Source organism: Ovis aries, chromosome 20 (genome assembly GCF_016772045.2).
Source record: "Ovis aries strain OAR_USU_Benz2616 breed Rambouillet chromosome 20, ARS-UI_Ramb_v3.0, whole genome shotgun sequence".
Taxonomy (NCBI): domain Eukaryota; kingdom Metazoa; phylum Chordata; class Mammalia; order Artiodactyla; family Bovidae; genus Ovis; species Ovis aries.
In genome coordinates this window covers 38,334,729-38,340,715 of record NC_056073.1, presented here as the reverse complement: position 1 = coordinate 38,340,715, position 5,987 = coordinate 38,334,729, and the positions used below count along the sequence as shown (strand labels likewise).

The 5,987-nt window shown below is 41.7% G+C and overlaps 1 pseudogene; it reads right to left on the bottom strand.

Annotated features, from left to right (window-relative positions):
- Positions 1 to 5,578: 5,578 nt before the first annotated feature.
- LOC114109773 (small nucleolar RNA U3) lies at positions 5,579 to 5,688 on the bottom strand (annotated as a pseudogene).
- Positions 5,689 to 5,987: the final 299 nt, after the last annotated feature.

The window sequence follows — 5,987 nt, the reverse complement described above, 5'->3', positions numbered from 1 at the left end:
AGTGTAAAGGCAGCCTGGAGTAAGCATTTCTCTCTTTTATGGAGACTTCTGTCTTTTCGTTAAGGCCTCCAATTGATTCGATGAGGCTCACCCACATTATGGAGGGTAATCTGCTTTACTCAAAGTCTACCCTTCATGGCAACATCTAAATTGGTGTTTAAACAGACAATTGGGCTTCATATTCTAGCCAAATTGACATAGAAAATTAACCATCACAATATTATTCATGAGTTATCAGATTCAGATGAATTAACAGTGAACATCTCATAATCTGAGTTTAGTTCTGAGTAAGAATTTATGTGAAAGGGGAGAGTGAAATAGTGAAAGAGGAGAGTGAAAAAGTTGGCTTAAAGCTCAAACATTCAGAAAACGAAGATCATGGCATCCAGTCCCATCACTTCATGGGAAATAGATGGGGAAACAATGGAAACAGTGTCAGACTTTATGTTTTTGGGCTCCAAAATCACTGTGGATGGTGATTGCAGCCATGAAATTAAAGATGCTTGCTCCTTGGAAGCAAAGTTACGACCAGCGTAGACAGCATATTCAAAAGCAGAGACATTACTTTGCCAACAAAGGTCTGTCTAGGCAAGGCTATGGTTTTTCCAGTAGTCATGTATGGATGTGAGAGTTGGACTGTGAAGAAAGCTGAGTGCCGAAGAATTGATGCTTTTGAACTGTGGTATTGGAGAAGACTCTTGAGAGTCCCTTGGACTGCAAGGAGATCCAACCAGTCCATTCTAAAGGAGATTAGTCCTGGGTGTTCTTTGGAAGGAATGATGCTAAAGCGGAAACTCCAGTACTTTGGCCGCCTCATGCAAAGAATTGACTCATTGGAAAAAACTCTGATGCTAGAGGGATTAGGAGCAGGAGGAGAAGGGGATGACAGAGGATGATGGCATCACCGACTCGATGGACATGAGTTTGAGTGAACTCTGAGAGTTGGTGATGGACAGGGAGGCCTGGCGTGCTGCAGTTCATGGGGTCGCAAAGAGTCGGACACGACTGAGCAACTGAACTGAACTGAAGAATTTATGAAGCTCATTCCTGCTGGAACAGGTAAAGCAGTGAGTTTGAGTTGGTGAAAATGTAGGAAGACATGTCATTTAAAGAACAGGTGGAGGTACTGGAACTTAGCATATCTAACGTGATATGCTTAGAAAGAATAAAATCCAGAAAAGCTTTATATTATCCAGAACTTGTGGCTGGAACTGACTTGCATTTACTAATGCAAAAAGTAGGATGGATTGATTTATGTAATTGAAAAGGCCAGGACTAGGCAATGACACCCCACTCCAATGCTCTTGCCTGGAAAATCCCATGGATGGAGGAGCCCGGAGGGCTGCAGTCCATGGGGTCGCTAAGAGTTGGACACGACTGAGCAACTTCACTTTCACTTTTCACTTTCATGCATTGGAGAAGGGAATGGCAACCCACTCCAGTATTTTTGCCTGGAGAATCCCAGGGACGGGGAGCCTGGTGGGCTGCCGTCTATGGGGTCACACAGAGTTGGACATGACTGAAGTGACTTAGCAGCAGCAGCAGCAGCAAGCCTGGCATGAAGTTCAACTAATATCCAGATTTCAAATCATGTTATGTGGTCTCTTTCCTCTGTCTTTGACTTGGATTTGTTTTGCCTCCTCCTCAGGCTAAAAAATCTCTCCATGAGGTGGTGCCTGAAACTTTGAGTTTTCATTGTTCTAAAGCTAATAACCTGGGATTTCCCTGGTAACCCAATAGTTAAGACTACACCTTTCAACATAGGGAGTGCAAGTTAGATTCTTGACTGTGGAGTTAAGATTCCACATGCCTCAGTTCAGTTCAGTTCATTCGCTCAGTTGTGTCCGACTCTTTGCGACCCCATGAATTGCAGCACGCCAGGCCTCCCTGTCCATCACCAACTTCTGGAGTTCACTCAGACTCACGTCCATCGAGTCGGTGATGCCATCCAGCCATCTCATCCTCTGTTGTCCCCGTCTCCTCCTGCCCCCAATCCCTCCCAGCATCAGAGTCTTTTCCAATGAGTCAACTCTTTGCATGAGGTGGCTAAAGTATTGGAGTTTCAGCCTCAGCATTAGTCCTTCCAATGAACACCTTCCAATGAAGGGCTGATTTCCTTTAGAATGGACTGTTTGGATCTCCTTGCAGTCCAAGGGACTCTCAAGAGTCTTTTCCAACATCACAGTTCAAAAGCATCAATTCTTCGGCGCTCAGCTTTCTTCACAGTCCAACTCTCACATCCATACATGACCACTGGAAAAACTGTAACCTTGACTAGACGGACCTCTGTTGGCAAAGTAATATCTCTGCTTTTGAATATGCTGTCTAGGTTGGTCATAACTTTGCTTCCGAGGAGTAAGCGTCTTTTAATTCCTGGCTGCAGTCACCATCTGCAGTGATTTTGGAGGCCCCAACAATAAAGTCTGACATTGTTTCCATTGTTTCCCCATCTATTTCCCATGAAGTGATGGGACCGGATGCCATGATCTTCGTTTTCTGAATGTTGAGCTTTAAGCCAGCTTTTTCACTCTCCTCTTTCACTTTCATCAAGAGGCTTTTTAGTTCCTCTTCACTTTCTGCCATAAGGGTGGTGTCATCTGCATATCTGAGGTTACTGATATTTCTCCCATCAATCTTGATTCCAGCTTGTGCTTCTTCCAGCCCAGCGTTTCTCATGATGTACTCTGCACATGCCTCAGGGCCATAAAAAACTGAAACATAAAACAGAAACAATATTGTAACAAATTCAAAAGGACGTGAAAAATGATCTACATCAAAAGAAGTCTTTTAAAAAAGAAATAAAACTAATAACCTAGAGCAAAAAAAGAGCTTTTCTTTCTCAAAGGTTCTATGAAAAAATACATGGAATTGGGTCACATTGATTTAGTTTTCACCAAATGCCCATTATAAACTGACCATTGGGACAGGAATTCTTTATGTGTTTATCGACAATTCCAGCAGTGTGTACCTCCAATTGCAAAAAGCCACATGAGGAAAGTGTTGCAGTGAAGGAAAATTAGATGCTGTTACTGGAAGAAGGGTAAGAAGAAGGATGGGTACCAGCTAGCAAAAAATGATATTCTTCACTATAAAGGACTGATGACTATTTTCCAAACATTTGTAGGGCTGTCATGTATTAGAAGGATTAGAACTTTTCTACGTATCCCCAAAGGGGAGAACTGGTATCAGTGTGTAGAAGTGAAGGGGAAATAAGATTTTTATTTCTACATAAGGAATAATATTCTCACACAGAACCAGTATGGTGTGTGTTGTAAGGTAACTTGTGCCCTGTCACTAGAAGAATTTATGTAAAAACTTGCTGGATATTATAGAGGCAATTCCTGTTTTGTATTAAAGAACTGCCCAGGTATATGAGACAATCCCTTCTATTTCCATGACTTCATTATCCTATTTTCTACGTGTGTGTGTGTGTGTTCCAGTGCATGCACACAGCCTTGTGGTTATTAAATCTCCCAAGAGGGAGGTTTAATCCAATTGCCTGATGAGGACATTATTTAATACCTGTTGTTTTTGAGTTGTTACGTCTGTGCCTGCTGACTTGATTCCATGTTTCTAGTTCTTCTTAATAGAGCATTAACCATGGTATAAGTAGGTATACATGTGGCAAAGGGGATATAATGCTGACTAGGGGAAAGGAATTGGAAAGACATATGGGTGGGGTCCACTTTATCCTCATGTACAGGTCACTTCCTCAAGCAGACGGATATTCAATTTCCACTTTAAATTCCAGTTCCAGTACCAAACACTGAGAGAATGCAGACTATAAGGAAGAAATAACACTAAAGGGAAGCCCTCAAAGATAATTCCATCATCCATAACACCAGGCGCTTCCTGGCATTATGACTAATAAAACTCAGCGAAAAACATGTTCTAAATATTTTTATGTGCAAAAAATAGAAAATTGTAATAAAATAATGGCTGTTATTTCAAACCATGACTATAAAATGCCCCTGGGAGAGAAATGCCTAATTATGAAATAAAACAACTTTTGTATCCCTCAGGCAATGTTTTCAGACTATCGCTCTCTCCAAAGTAGTCACTATAATTAGTCCAATTCCCTAGAAGAAATGAAAAGTGTAGGGGAATTCATTTAGGGCCATAGCTCAGGGCTGTGCCTTGGCTTAGGACCAAATGGACTATTAAAATGTGTGTGTGGAATAAGTGTTATCAGCACTGTCGGTCGGAGGACAACTTCTATCAGGAATTACTTGATATTATCATTGAGTCGTGATAATCATATTATTTTCAGCAGGTAGGCTGAGAGGTATGAATTCTAGGAAGAGCTGGATGACCTTTGATGGAAGTTAATTCCCGATACTGGTGAGCCGTGCCATCTCTGCATGCCTCAGCTTCCCCAGTTCTCAACTGAGGTTAAAAATGACTGCCTATTTAGAAATAGGAGAGCTTTTTAAAAAAAGAAAAAAAACTAATGGGCAAGGAGGGAGGAAAAACTTCAAAATTCCTCTTCTATTTCCCCTTGAAATATTTGGAAGTGTTGTAGTACTCGATGGGAAAAATATCTGAGAATCATAAAAATCATTATTAGGACAAGTATTTTGTATTTTGCTACCTAGAATTTAAATTCTACCATACTGTCTCTAAGGACGTTTATTCAGAATTATTTTGTGCCTTATTTGTTAGGAAACATTATATTGTTCATTCTATTTTAAAAGAAGACTGTTCAGAACAACATTTAAAGACGAGTTGGGCACTTCCTAGCTTTCAGAGCTCAGCACTGTTTTCCCAAATATGGATGCTGTGCCTTCTGTGTATATCTCCTTTTCTCGATTTTGAATCTGTAGTTATGGCTTCATCCTCTTGATTTGTTCTCATAGAGGGAGTTGAGCATAATCTGTGTCAGTCAAGGACCTGGTGGGAAATTGGCTAATTTGAACAGTGCTTAATAAGGGAGCTATTTACAACATTGTGTTCAGATTGTAGACAAACCGCAAGGTATAGTTCAGATGACCGAGGAGAAGAGAACTTCTCAGAGCCCTGAGAGAGAGAAATATGTGGAGAAGGCTGCTTGACAGGAGCTGCAACCTTCAGTCTAAGGACTGAATCCATCCTGCAGTGACTGCAGAAGGGACCTGAGTGAACGACTACCTGACCATCATCTTTTCCTCTTTCTGATTTCCTGTCTGCTCTAATGGGTTCCCCCTTTGGGGAGTGTAAGAAGCTTGCTGATGGAGTAGTCTGCATTGATTTCTGTCTACTCTCCAATTTCCTCTCTACTCTAATGGATTCTCCCCAGAGAACCCAACCAGAAACCAGAGTGTGAGAAGCTTCTTGATGGAGTGGTCTGTACATGTCAGCCTCCTGTACTGATCTGTGCACAGTGGAGAAAAGTACAGGATGGATTTAGGGCTAATAGAAGAGTTCTGGAACAATCTATAAGCAGAGGAACAAGCTATAACACCTTTTCAAAAGCAGAGGTGGGGGTAATGAGCTACTACTATATTTGACTAAATTCGAAACATAAGATTTCATTGCCTTACTGCAGAATAAAGCACACACCCAGGCCTTTTGTCAAGTGACATCATCCATGGCTTTCTGCAGCAAGCCCTCTGCATGACCCAGTCTTGAATCCTCTGCTTGCTTGTGTCTGGTTTTTATTTCATCTTTTGCAATATGAACTATAGAAATGATCCCTGAAAGTACAGTCTTGGCCAGTACTTTGGCCACCTGATGCAAAGAACTGAATCACTGGAAAAGACCCTGATGCTGGGAAAGATTGAAGACGGGAGGAAAAGAGGACGACAGAGGATGAGATGGTTGGATCGCATCACTGACTCAATGGACATGAGTTTGAGCAAGCTCTGGGAGCTGGTGATGGACAGGGAAACCTGGTGTGTTGCAGTCCATGGGGTCTCAAAGAGTCGGACATGACTGAGCGACTGAACTGACTTTGCAACATGAAAGTAATCTGTCTTCACTTAGAAATATCACATATTGGGACACTTTGA